Genomic DNA, 15,069 nt, shown 5'->3' on the forward strand with positions numbered 1-15,069 from the left:
TCGTACGAGCTTAAACTGCACTATGCTCCTGGCCTACATGAGTTAAAACTGTGATTGCAAAACAAAAAGAAAAAAAAATTCTTTATAAACTCCTGGCCTGCAAGAGTATAAACTGTGAACGGTGAAACAAATAAATAATGATAACATCTTTGTAAATAAAATGGAGATAATAAATCATTTGTTTTATTGCTAAAATTCAAAGTTACAACTTGTTTTTTTGGAAAAAAAAATGATGATCAATACTAAAATTCCATAGTGATAATTTCGTCACGTTCTTGCCATAATATCTCTTCCAGTTGCTTCACTACTTCAAGATCGCGATTCGAGATGACGTTAGCTTCTTCTATTGATTTTCGATCTTCCCAAAGTTTGGTGATGGCTTCCTTCTTCTGAGATAATTGTGCATCCGTTGTCGATATGAGGACTTTAAGCCCTTGAGTCTCTTCCCTGCCTTCCTGCAATTATTCACTAATCTAGCTTCTTTAAATTCAGCTTCGCTCAAACTAGATTGAAGTGATTCTATACGCTTAGCACCATCATCTTCTATAGACCTAGCGTTGGTGAGCTGTGCATCAATACTGGCCAATCATTGGGATTGAGAGTCTGAAGTCATCATACAGGCATATGAAGAAGATGTAGCAATATAATTGGCCGCATTATTGGTATATGAGTCAATTCGCCTCTTCAAAGTTGAATGGTCTCCAGGGAGTTTTGCGAGTCCTTCATAAAGTGTTTGAAGTTTAGGTGCTTGAGACGGTATTTTATCGGTAGGAGTATCGCGTATGATATTCTTTATGAAATCAATAAAGAATAAAGCAGCACGACGATGAACATCAAGAACGATCTCTTCTGCATTGAAAATTGACATTTCAGAAGGGGCAACACGATGCAAGGGTGGACCCTGTTCTCTTAAAATCAAAGAAGGGATAACTACATGATCTTTACCAATATTTTCAACCACCTCCATAGCTTGACTAGTCACTTCAGCAACCCCCAAACATCCAAGTGTTGACTAACTCTGCTTCTTTGTAGTGAAATCTCTGTACCTTTTACTATCGCAGTGGCCAACTCTAAGGCAGACGGTCCATAAATAGATTCTTCACTACATGTTGGGTTAGCAACAATGACGACATCTTCCCCAAAAAATCCCTTGCTGTCTTTTATCTATTAAAAAAATAATAATAAATAATGGTAATTTGCAGTACAAAAAAAAAAATATATATATATATATATATATAAAATAACAGTTACCTGTATAAGTTGTGAACTGCTAGGTACCCTAGTAAAAAATTGATCAAGAGAAGTGGCAACACATTCCTGTACTGAATCAAGTCTCACTTTGTCGGTGGCATGCTTCCAGTTACGATCCTCATCATAAGTTTTCACATCCTCATCTAACTCCATTGACAACTGACGACGGCAACGGTTATTGATTAGTGGTGGGACATCTTCTGCTGTTTGGTGATGGCTACTAGATCCTCCAACAACGTCACAATCATTATGAGATTTGATGGTTAACTTTGGCACTGGCTTAGATGGGAGATTTGACTTCAGCCCCTTAATTAAAACCTTCCTGATTTTAGTTGGTTTCTCTGGTGGGGAAATCATGCGTTTAGATTGCTTTGAGGTAGTTTCTTTCTGTGTAAATGGATCAATATATACGCTGGATCACCATTTGGCATATGCTCTGGTAACTGAGGATTTTTGGTGGCTTAAGGTTGAAGGAAGCAACGCATCACAACCAGAAGAATAATGAACGGATGAGTTCCAATGCTTTAAAAATTCCTCTAAGGTGCAAGTACGAAAGTCATTTTTTTAATTTTCCAGGAATATCTTGATGATACCCAAATTGTCGGCTAAATCTGTGTGGACTATACGGCTCAATGATAAGACGGTCATTTTGGCGCAATGTCAAATAACATGATCGAAGATTGATTAGGGTGTCAAAGTCAGCCTTTGTCATCTCGCCATTATCTACAATAAGTCGCTCTTTTGAAGATCTTTTAGCCATTCGAGTTAAGTTTATTCCTTTACATGATCTGAATAAATTTTGGGCTTCAAAATGGTCAAAGTATCTTGCTCCTCCTTCGCCTGCATATAATGTCATTCTAGGCCAATAGTTGGTATTAGGAATGGTGAAATTAGTTCTGAAATATTCACTCAACCATCCGAATACATAGTGAATAGGAAATATCGCAGAGCAGCTTCCAGGATCTGGTGAGGAAACAATCTCGTTCAAGCCTCTGTAAATACTGGCCAGAACCGGGATGGAAAGACAAATGTTGCAGTCATCTGCTAACATGCTGGCGACCTTGAAAGTCCCATGACGAATTATGTTGCCAGGGTGTGCAGGTAAGGCAAATTTGCAGAGCCAACATGCTAAAAAAGTAGCTAGATAAGTGGTGTCTCTCGATGTTTCATATACACTTAATGTCGTTCCTTGGACTCGTTAACTATTTTTGCTCTCTAAGATAGTCAGTTTTTGCTTTGCGAAACACTTGAACACCACCATGATGGATACCAAAGCTCGATCGATGTTGTTTAGAAAGAGGATTTCAATTTCTGTTATAGCTGACAAAACCAATTTGCTATACCTTCTCAAGTCCTTCAAAAAAAAAAAAAAAAAAAAAAGAAAAGAAGAAGAAGAAGAAGAAGAAGTTAAAAAGCGTGAAAAAAAAACAGAAGTTAGAAAGCGTAAAAAAAAAAAAAATCTATAGTGAAAAAAAAAAAAAAAAAAAAAAGAAGAAGTTAGAAAGCGTGAAAAAAAATCCTATAGTGAAGTGTGAAAAAAAAAAAAGGGGGAAATCTAGCGTTAAAAAAAAAGGGAAAGGAAAAAAAGTCGTAAAAAAAAATAAATAAATAAAAAGAAGAGAAAAAAAATAAAAAGGAAAGAAAAAAAAATATAGCGTGAAAAAGAAAAGGAGGAAAAAAAAAAAAAAAAAAAAGTTAGAAAGCGTGAAAAAAAAAATCCTATAGTGAAGTGTGAAAAAAAAAAAAAAAAAAAAAAAAAGAAGAAATCTAGCGTGAAAAAAAAAAGGAAAGGAAAAAAAAGTCGTAAAAAAAAAAAAGGAAAGAAAAAAATATAGTGTGAAAAAGAAAAGGAGGAAAGAAAAGGAAAATAGAAAAAAAAAAAAAAAAAAAAAAAAAAACACCGTGAAAAAAAAAAGGAGGAAAGAAAAAAAAAAAAAAAAAAGGAAAGAAAAGAAAAGGAAAATAAAAATAAAAATAAAAAAGGAAAAAAAAAAACAAAAAAAACAGCGTGAAAAAAAAGAAGAGAAAAAAAAAAAAAAAAGGAAAGAAAAAAAATATAGCGTGAAAAAGAAGAGGAGGAAAGAAAAAAAAAAAAAAAAAAACCGTGAAAAAAAGGAAGGGAAAAAAAAAAAGGAAAAAATAGTGCGAGGAAAAAAAAAATTTTGATTCCTCCAAGGCGTGAAAAAAAAAAAAAAAAAAAAAAAAAAAAAAAAAAAATTTGTGTTTCTCCAACAAGTGTGAAAAAAAAATAATAATAATAAATAAATAAATTTTAAATCTCAATCCTCCGGAAACGTGGAGGAAAAAAAAAAAAATGTGTTCCCTCCAACAACAACAGGCATGGAGGAAAAAAAAAAAAAAGAAAAAGAAAAAAAAAAAAGAACATTCATACATATGTGTTCAAGCAGATGCCGCAATCCAACACAATCTTCAGAGGCCGCAATCCAACAAGTTCTTCAGAACTGATTGAAATTGATGTCAAACCCTATGACTTAGGTGGTATATATAGGCAAGGGATTTGTATAAATTGGAAAATAAAAATCCAATAAAAAAAAAAAAAAAAAAAGTTGGATACTTCAAGTCCCACTTGAAAAAGGAGACAAGTCCTGTTAAGCGTAGAACTCGAAGTGGGGGCAATTTGTAAACACTAAAATTTCAGTGGACTTTAATTTGGACAAATGGACCCATTAAATATGGGCCTAATGTTTAATTAAGTTATTTAATTGGCCCAAGTATGGTCCACTTAAATTATTTAATTAAGCCCAGTCTAGAGTTTAGATGGTCAAATAAAAAGAATAATTATTCCTAATAAAATATATTTGAAATAATTATTTTTAAGGATAATTATCACAATATAACCGACCCGGCCCAGTTATAGTTTTATCTTTATCAGGAAATAACACGTGTCATCATCTTATTAATCCAAGAAGCCTATAAATAGAGGCTTGGAGGAAGAAAAAAGGGGGAGAGGATTCAGAATTCAGAAGTCTACAAATTCAGACACAAATTCAGAATTCAGAAGTTCAGAGACTCAGAATTCAGACACAAATTCAGAATCGAAACCCAAAAGCGAAGAACATCAAGCACATCCAACAACGTGCCATTCTTCATCAAATTCCACAGTGATTCAAGAACAAGCTCGTGCAGCCCTTGGATCCAACCAACCAAAAACAAGGAGATCGAATCAGATGACCATTCTTTTTTTGTAAAAGATAGTACAAAGGACTGTACTCCACATTCATCATAAATTAATAAAATTCTATTTTGCTCCATATTTTGTTTCTATTGCAGACTTACAAAATTTGTGTGTACAGGGAGCAACCGGAGTACTTTTCTACCAAAGTAAAGATACGAATTTCATGGGAACCACTTAGAATGAAGATATGTGAAGTCAAAAACCAATTCCGAGCATGAATAGTGAGGTTGTGTCAAAAAGTGACGAACGGGGAAAAGACAGAATAGGGAAAAAGGACGAAAAGTGAATAGTGTCCGAAAAGTGAAAATGTGGAAACAACTCGATCCTTAAAGGAAGTTGTCAATACAAAGAAAAGAGTCTTAGAAACCATTTCTAAGTACTCGAGACGACACTAAACGACGAGAAACAGAACTCAGAGAGGAAAATTAAACGGAAAAAATTTATCCGTAAAATTTCAGGAAAAAGGAAAGGAAGGAAAATGATCGGGTCATTACATTTCTTACCTCGTTTTGTGTGTCACGTGGACCCCGAGGGCCGTTTAAGTCATTTTCTTGAGCCAAGGGTTTTGGAAGTGTATTTTAATTATTTTAAGTCAATTAAAGGCAACGAAATTGCTTTTATAATTTTTTGGAAGTCGGGATGATTTTCGGGCTCGATAACTCTCACGATTTTGCCATTTGCATTGAGGGGCGTTGTGGTTAATTCACACATATATACATATATAGGTATCTATATATTAGAGATGATATTTTGGGAATCTTGTTGGTATTGCAATAAAAGAAGGAGGGTATGATTAACTTGGCAAAGTTAATAAACCACAAGGATTACAAGGCATTGCAACTCTCTTTCAAAAATATTGTAGATCAATCTTCCAAAGCTTGTGAGCTCCAGCAAAGTAGAAAGTCGAGGGTTGAAGTTCTTCTGAGACAAAGTAAATATAGATTTGTAAGTGTATTTCTTGCGAAAGTAAAACAAAATAAAAAATAAAAATAAAATCACTCTTTTTGTGGGCCGGATTACGGGTTGAGGTACCAATTTTGAGCTTGATGAGACCTGCTTTTGGGCAAAATGCTGATTAATTTTGGGCTTCTATTCTGTTCAAATAAAGGGCTTATTTTGGGTCTTCTTCAAGCCATCTACTTATACTGAAATTGGGTTGAACTTTGGGCTTCATTTTGGGCCTATTCCTGGACTGATTTGAACTGAAGTTTATGCTCTAATGAGGTGTTGAATGAAAAGAGTTTTTTAATCTAGATATATTGAATAATTGATTTAATTTTTCACACATTTCAAAAAACTGTTAAAGGGTTTGTTTGGTTAGACAAAATTTTATGAAAAGTAAAAGTGAAAGAAAAGAAAATCAAGTTTAATTTTTTAAAGAAAATTGTGAGAGAATATTATTTTGTTGGTTTGGATAGAATGAAAAGGAAAAGAAAATGATTCTAGTTACCGAAAACGCCCTTATAATTTTAAGTAGTAAAAAAATAAATAAATTTATGTTAGATGAATATTATATATTTTAACAAGGAAATGGTGAAACATGGATTCGAATAGTATGTGATATCCTCTCTCTCTCTCTCTCTCTCTCTATATATATATATATATATATATATTCACTTATTCCTATGTAGTCTTGAATTTTCAATTTTTTATTTTTTAAGATAAGAAAATAAGTTTTTGGTAAAGTAGAAAATCAGGGTTCAAGTATTTATTTTCTTCTTATGTTCGTTTTATTTTTATTATTTATTATTTATTTGTAAATGATGTAATTGGATACTATAGATTTAATTATGCCTCATTACAATTTTTCGCATGGTTAGAAAATAAAAAGTCATGGACTGACTGTTAACTCTCTCAAGATAATGTTTGATGTTGGATATGAACCAAATTATGTTAAAATAATGTAGACTAGTTTCACCAAATACTTTTGTTGTCAACAAATAATTATGTATATTTATAATAACTCTTAATCATTATTAATTATAGAAAAATATATATCTTACTTATTTCAGACCTTTTGAAAAGAAAAAAAAAAAAAATTGAAAAAAAAAATTCAATAATGAAAGGAAAAAAATAAATTAATTTTGGATGCACACATAAAAATACAAATAATTAAATTAGTAATACATGATTATATAAAGAAGCAATTTACAGAAGAAATGAACTCTATTTTTCAATGAAATCGGTGTAATTAAATGAAGATGAAGAAAGGCAATTAAAATGGGTATAATAGGAAAGCAATATATATAAAGTATACAACTTTTGTGAGAAAGTGAATTTTCATGTGTTTTATATACATAAATTTTTTAAACCCTAATAGTCTCTTCTCACGAGAGACCTCAAATGGAGCATCACTCTATTTGTTCCTAATAAGTCATAAAATAGTTACTTGTTAGTAGGAGTATTTAAGATTGAAATTTAGTCACTATTCATATTTAATATTTCTGAACTTAAGGAGATAGTATCAGTGATCTCGCTATTGTTGGTTCGAAGTAAATTAACGTTGAACACATAAGTTGTGTTGAAAATAAGTAAATAGGATCTCAAAAATTTCGCCCAATTCTAATTTCACTATTTCGTCAAGGATGTATAAAGTTTTGTTTGACTCTTTGTTTATGAGTAGGCAAAAGCAATGGTTTCAGAACCATCTAAAAACAATTTTTATTATGTTTGGTGAATAAAATCTAATTTTATAATCTAACCTTTTTTTATTTTAAATCAATGGATCCATGTTTGCAATTGTATTGTAAAATTTAATATTCAAATTCCTGTTGGTGAAAGAGACATCCGAGCCAGGTTGCAAAGTGCACACTAAGTTTACATATAGATTATAATTGACGCAAACTTTAATATCTATATATATTGATATGGCTTTGTATTTTATTTTATTTTATTTTTTTTGTTATTCATGTTATGAAAATTCATTCTAATATATTAAAGGTCATTGCATATTATTTATTTATAAATATAATTAGGAATGTTAGTTCTTCGTCTCATCTCCGTCTTAATCCCATATGAACTAGCTGTGAGCCAGTTGAATCTTTTGTCTAATCTTTTCTATTTCATGTGAATATGAGTTGGAGGTCAATTGAAGCAAATTATTTTTAAAATAATTTTACGAAACTTTTGTATAAATTAAAAAAGAAAAAGATAACATTAATTACTATATGAAAGAAAATAAAATAAAATAAAGAAAGGATAGTACAATCTCTTCCTTACCAATGAATACATGAGCACAAAAGAGCCTTGAGAGTGTCTGAACAATACAATCTCTTCCTCGCCTTTTTTACTGTTGCGTTTTTAATCTGCAATAGTTTTTAGTCTAAAAAATCAACTTCATCAAAATAAATTTTTCAAACCATTTTAATTTTCACAGGGTTCAGCAAGAAATTAATGAGTCTGTGTGGAGAGAATAATACTGTAAACTTGTAAGTAGCCTTAAGAATGTTTCTCATTCAGTAGCGCACACAATAAAAGAAAAAGATTCAAACATTTTGATTCTCATTTCCATCTCTGCAACCAAACTAACTAGGGCACATTTGAACAACAGGATAAAAAGAACCACTTTGATCAACCACAATCTAGATAAATAGCACTTCGATATACATTTCTGTCTCGGAAGTTCCAAAAATACATGGCCATCGAGCACCGTATGAGGATCATCCTAGTTTCTGTGTTCGGGAAGTTGTTAAAGTTACTAACAAATGCAAGGGATATCATCTGTGAAGCAGAAGTTCTCCAGAAAAGTATGCAAAAGCTTCCAAATACGAAGCTGCCAATGAAAGAGCTGTTCATGGAGTCGACTAATTGACACCGGCATTTGATGGTACAACAACTTAAATGAATTTTACCGGCCAGAAAGTCCTTACAATATTTACAACCACAGACAAAGCAGGCAAAGACATACCACATATTTATCTGGATGCTGATCAGAAATTGGCCTAATTTATCTCGCAATCACCAAATTCTGAATGGTCATCTTTGAAAGTTGTACTTCCAGCAAGAAATAAACTGGGTTTCGGATCTCCTGTCAGACCTATTATCATCAGAATCAAATTCAATACTCCCTCCCCTAAAGAAATAACTATAATTGGTTCTTTCACAGAAAGGGATACCGAAACCTGCTAGTTGGTTCGCTGCACTCCTTCTGAAGGCAACCTTCCCATTGTGGATAGCTAGAACTTCAGTGGTTGGAGGAAGTCGCTTTGCGCAATATTTAGCAATTGAAGCCCACCCCCTGTAAAATGCCTCTTTGTTCAGACTAATTAGAAAGGATTTACATGAACTGAACTTACGCTATGTTCAGTCGCATGGAATTGATGTCTTGGAATTGGAATTGGTGAAAAATTAGTTGAAACTCCAAAAATTAGTTCAAACTTTAAACTATTTTTTCAACAATTCCAAAGCGCCAATTCTATGCAACCGAACATAACATTAATGTAAAACAATGCTATTGCTACAATTGCCCAACAGGCCTCACCAATGAGATCTACCTGACAGACAAATATCAGAAAAAAACAATAAAAATCAGAAAGAGTACCTTTTTTTTTTTTCTTTTTCTTTTTTCCTCATTGAGATGGCTATAAGTTAAAAAAAAACAAACCTGTTTTGAATTACATAAACCTTCATAAACTTCTAAATAATTATCCAACAAGGGACTCTCTCTTGAAGTATAATCTGTAAAGATAAATCCATGTAACAATTTGAGGATATGAATTTAACAAATCAAATGCATTACAAGATAGTAATTCTATAAAAGTAAGGAACTTAGAAGAGGGATGGTTAATATAGGGTTAAGATTTATTTATACAATGATATGTTTCCATCAATTTGCAGGATATTAGGAAATGCAATGTCATAGCAACACAAAGAGCTTATATACAATGGTTTGATAGTAAAAAGAATAAAAACTAAAGGACGCACAGTAGCTGCAGCATATGCCACCATTATGCTGTTCCTCCCCATGTATGGAGTGATTTTATCAGCAACTCCCACAGAACCATTGAAAAGCTGTAGACATCCACCTTATGATCATAGTGCTTCTTCACCCCCAGTTTCAGTGGGTCTATGCTGAACAACTGATTTAAATAAAATGTAAGGCTCAGACTAAAATTTAAGGCAATCTAAATTTTTGTCCCAGAAAGAGTACCTCAGGAGCCATTCACCGGTAAGTACCAGCCTCTGTTGTCATATCTCCTATTTCATCCCTTGCTAACCCGAAGTCGGCTAGCTTGATTTTCTTGATGTCTTCTGTGAGAAGTATATTGCCTACAACAAATATGAATGATTCTAAGTTCAACCGTGTCATCAATTATTTAAAAATTTATGAAAAATGAGTTATTCATTTGAAATAAAAGAAAACAAACTGGAAGAGTGCCCCCGTCAAAAGAACATAAAATCCAAACATCATAACGTGACAACTAGTTTAACTCACACTCAGAGGATGTGTAGCTGCATGTCAACCAAAAACAAAGGTCATTTTGGGCACTTTTGTGTGTGTGCGCGTGTGCAAGTTTGTGTTGTGAAATGATGAGGATGCCTCTCTCTACAGTTTTGTGCTGCTCCATATATGAGCCAAATGGATTATGAGATCATGAACAGGGGAAAATAAGAAAAAATTGTTTTTCATGCTTAAATCATATCAATCCTAACCAGAAAACCCAGTAATGAAACCAATTTCAAAGACCAATTAGACTATACCAGGCTTCAAATCACGGTGAAAGATTCCATTTGCATGCAAATATTCCATTGCTCTAGAAATTCCAAATGCAAAATTTATAGAGCGCTTCAGATCTGGACAACTAGGATGGATGCTCCACAAGTACTTCTGAACTGTACCGCCTCTCATAAGTGCTGTTATTATCATCATTGTTGGTTTGATATGGGCACCAATGAACTGTTTCAGTAAAACATCTCATCTTAGTAAATAAAGGAAGGAACATGGATACTTTCAAACAATAAATAGTCCTTGTGTTAAGTTAAGAGAAGAGTGGAGATAAAAGTTGGAAATGTGTACATATTAACAATAATCGGCCTACTTTCTGGACTTAGACCACTAAATGCATTTAGAAATGAATAATAGCAAAAATATTAAAAAAAATATGTAGCTCCTAAAACAGCAAGGGCAACAGCTCTCAATACTGCTTTTGTATATAGCCGTCATTGTCATAAAAATTCAGACCTTAATCAAGCTATTTTGAGGTCTGCCACACCTATCCCCACCAATCTTCAAATTTTGGGGCTACATTTAAGATCAATTTGTACTCATATTTACTTTTAGTAAAAATACTGAATGGAGATGGTTAACACTTAACAAGTAACTGGATAAGAAAAGTAACAACCAAAACAACTTATTGAGGTTCACTGGAGCTAAAAGTAGCCTCGGATTGAGGTGTTTCTTGCAAAGACCGGCTTGGTAAGCTCATCACCCATTGCACCACAGACGTATTTCTTGCTTCCAGGGCTGGTGGTATCATTGCACTAGCTGCCCGGAGTAAGGCCAACCAGGCTTCTGCTCTTCAAAGTCCTCTGTTGAAAAAGAAAGTGAACGCAAAAGAAGTTTCCTGTCTTCCTCGGTAGGGCTTAAATTGTCTTCTTTTGACCCTCCACTGCCCTCTCGTGATCCATCTTCAAAGCTTCTAACCACTCCATGACTGTGTCTTGCAATCTCTGATATCTCAGATCACCAAATTCAGAATGGTCATCTTTGAAAGTTGAACTTCCAGCAAGATATAAACCTGGTTTCAGATCTCCTGTCAGACCAATTATCATCAGAATCAAATTCAATACTCCCTCCCCTAAAGATATAACTATAACTGGTTCTTTCACAGAAAGGAATACCGAACCAGCTAGTTGGTTCGTTGCACTCCTACTGAAGGCAACCTTCCCATTGTGGATGGCTAGAACTTCAGTGGTTGAAGTCGCTGTGCGCAATATTTAGCAATCGAAGCCCAAACCCCTATAAAATGCCTCCTTGTTCAGACTAATCAGAAAGTAATTACACGAACTGAATTTATGCTATGTTGCATGGAATTGGTGAAATATTAGTTCAAACTTTAAACTAATTTTTCAACAATTCCAAATTTTAAAGCGCCAATTCTATGCAACCGAACATAACATTAATGTAAAACAATGCAATTGCTACACTTACCCAAGAGGGCTTAGCCTTCTGATCCCCACAATTACAGTCCTGGGCAGCCCGATTCTTCGCCTCTCTCGCTAAAACCTTTCTGATTGAACTTCCTGTCAAGTCCTCACCAATGAGATCTACCTGACATACAAACATGAGAAAAAAACAATAAAAATCAGAAAGAGTACCCTCTTTTCTTCTTCTTTTTTCCTCATTGAGGGATAGAACAATGCAGACCTTAGCGGAAGACGTTCCCCCCCTCCTATCGCCGCTCTTTCAATAGGGATAGTCAAAGGCATCCTACTTATGGAAACGCCGGATAGCTCGTTGACTAAATAACGAAAAAAGTCTCCGGCAAACTCTAAGAAACTAGCTGCCTTGTGTCTTTTCTTTGCTGTAAAGAACAGGAAAGAGCCAAAAGAACATCTTCTGCCGCAGTAGCGACAGGGCAGGCATTCAAGCCTAACGGGAATAGAGGAACTATACGAGCGATGTGGATTGCTTGATACAACAGCTGTCTAATGTGATTTACATCACTGATTTTCCCGGCATTTGTGTCAAAGAATGGTTAGCTAAACTCAGATTTTCAATCATAAGACAAACCTGATCTTGGTTCCAGCTTGGCTGTGGCAGCGGAAGAAGCTACTGTGGAGGTCTTCAAAGAAGTTTAAGAAAGCCATATTTTCATGTCATTTAAGTGATTTAAGCAAGCAGAATGGTGGCAGTGAGCACACAAGAGGGGCTAAATCAAACTCATAAGGGGGCTAACGGGATTAAGCACTTCGTTCCTAGGTTCGCACGGATAGACGCAATAATAGAGGGAAGAGTCATTTTACCTTGAAATTGAGTTTCTTTTAGATGGATTGGCTTACGGACTGTCGTCAGCTCGGGCCCAATAACTTCTCATGTCGTTCAATTGAGCTTATGGGAGATTGGACTACTTTTTCAAACAAATAGGAATAACCAAAATGACGCTATTCAAAGTCTTGAGCCACGGCCTAAACAGCAACAACATCTTCTCTTTTTGGAACAACCTAAATCGAATTTGGAACAACTTCAATAGCATTTTCTGACAAAGAAAATAATAGTACGCTCATAGCCGCACAATGGTCAGGCCAAGGCCGCAAAAAGAAACATCCAATTGTTTTACACTACGAAAGGTCAGTTCAGTTCTCAACTCAACCTATCAAGTGTCTTCTTCGGCCCCCAGGCCTCTGTTTGCTCAGTTTCACCTTTTCATGATGCAAGATGGAATTGAAAGCAATTTGTATAGGATCCGAGATAGATGAGTGGAAGGAGTGGTGTGAATTGATCCATGGAACAGAAGCTCTAGAGACCTATCTTTTGTTTGGACTTTGGGAAATTGACCACCTGTGGAACCTACTTCTACTGGGTGGCAATTTCATCGCCTTTATAAACAAACGATTTGGCCCTTATAAGGAGGGGAATCCAAGGCTCAGGAAAATAAGAAGCAGATCCGGGGTGGTGAAGTCAAAGAGGAGAAGAAAGTTCTCCAGGGACGGACAAGGGCAAGAAGCGTATCTGGGGGCAAAGAGATAGACTCACTACTTGTCCTTTTCTCCCATGCATTTCATCAGGTAACTCCTGTTAAAACAGAACAGGAACGGTCATGAACAATAGATTCAATTCCACACAAATGAGTAGAGATAGGTTAATGGCAAAAGATCTAAAGAAAGAATCGAATCGATTGGATGGAGGAAACAGACTTTAGTTTCACTCCAATTTCTCTTGTATGTTCTTTAGTTTGAGAAGCCTCACAACCCCAAAAGCTGCTGAGAAGCATCGGTCAATTGCTTCGTTGAATACTTCTTTCGTACTTGTGGCTCTACATCCCATCTCCTTCGAATTATTTGGCTTTCCCATGAAAGGTAGATGGCTATATGTGGGGGCACTACCTTAAAGAAGTAAAGCCCAAGTGGATGTGGGTCTGCAAGGTTATATAATGAAGAATCTCCACAGGACGCCCTCTGATCCATCTGATCATGGTTACATACTAAAGAATTACATATTATAGGATGGCCAAGTCTAATTCATTTTGTCCCACAAGCTTATCAATACATAGTAAGTAGTAAGATTCTTCATATTATTTGAAAACATCAAAGGATTACAGAAACAAGGGTTTGAGCTTCTTTTAGGTAACTGCCAAGCGATTAGATCACTTTTAAGGATGGTACTTGCGCCTGTTTTGAATTACATAAACCTTCATAAACTTATAAATAATTATCCAACAAGGGACTCTCCCTTGAAGTAGAATCTGAAAACATAAATCCATGTAACAATATGAGGATTTGATTTTACCAAATCAAATGCATTTCAAGATAGTAATTCTATCAAAGTAAAGAACTTAGAGGGAGGCTTGTGTGTAGTACCAAAGTCTTCGGAGACATGAACCATGAAAATTCAGTCACCGGGATTTTCTACTTTCACAAGAGCCCAATTGAGAAGCTCTCTGCTCTGGCCATCAATTCGGATCCCAACCAACACATTCCTCGTCTCTACAGCCTTGGCCTCCTAGAAAATCATAGTGTTTTCTCCTAATTAAATATTATATGTATAAATAGAAAGAAAGAGAAACTTTATTTTCCCAATAAACGAATGCATATCTCACTCCCCATTTGGTTTATTGAAAGGGAGAACCTATGACATAATTCTAAATAATATACCTCAAGGGTTCTCACAATTTGAATAAAATTCTTTCACTTCCTTTTGCTCCAAATTGAGTCTAGAGAGGGAATGGAGGTGTTGCATTTGATAAACAGATATTAGAAGGGAGGAGACTGCAAATAAAGAAATTGACATGTTTACACAACACACAAGAATAAAATTATTTGTTCTATGCAAATTATTTAAATGTGCCTTCTTCTCCATCAAATCATTTAACAATTAGTATATCTCATTGTGCAAAACATTTTTAGGGTTTCCAGAAAGGACAATATTTTCATATGTACTTTACTGGTGCCCACACATAACCATAAAAAATAAATAAATAAAAGGTTCATTGAAGTGGATAGGAAACATCATTCAAAATTCCCATTTCCCTCACTCTCTCTCCCTCACCCTCTCTCTCTCTCTCTCTATGTAGAAACATAAAGGCAAGTGCACTGAAATGAACAGGAAACTTCACCCAGTATTCTCTCTCTCTCACTCTCAGTATAATTACCTAGTCTTTTTTTGTAAGACCTGAGTGTCGTGCATGAATATTCTGCCATGTACTCAGTGAAAGGTATGTTGATGTATAATTTAGTTACACCCTCAAGAACATCTAGATTTTTAAGTAACTGGTTGTTAGCAAACATACATACACTAGTACAAAATAAATACGCTCATCAATATATACACATTGTGCATCAACATGAATATGAGGTGTCGGTCAACCATTACCACGTGATACACCAATAACAATAAATAAAGAAAGAAAAATATTTTAAGGCCAGTAAATTCATAAAAAGGAAGAGTTACGACTCTTATAAAT

The 15,069-nt window shown here is 34.6% G+C and overlaps 1 pseudogene; it reads right to left on the reverse strand.

The window, feature by feature from the left end:
• Positions 1-9,206: 9,206 nt before the first annotated feature.
• On the reverse strand, positions 9,207-10,361 carry LOC132300766 (serine/threonine-protein kinase STY13-like; annotated as a pseudogene).
• Between the last annotated feature and the right edge of the window lie 4,708 nt (positions 10,362-15,069).

Source organism: Cornus florida, unplaced genomic scaffold (genome assembly GCF_030987335.1).
Source record: "Cornus florida cultivar Cherokee Brave unplaced genomic scaffold, ASM3098733v1 CherokeeBrave_3.0.0_Hap2_Chr03, whole genome shotgun sequence".
In the NCBI taxonomy this organism is placed as follows: domain Eukaryota; kingdom Viridiplantae; phylum Streptophyta; class Magnoliopsida; order Cornales; family Cornaceae; genus Cornus; species Cornus florida.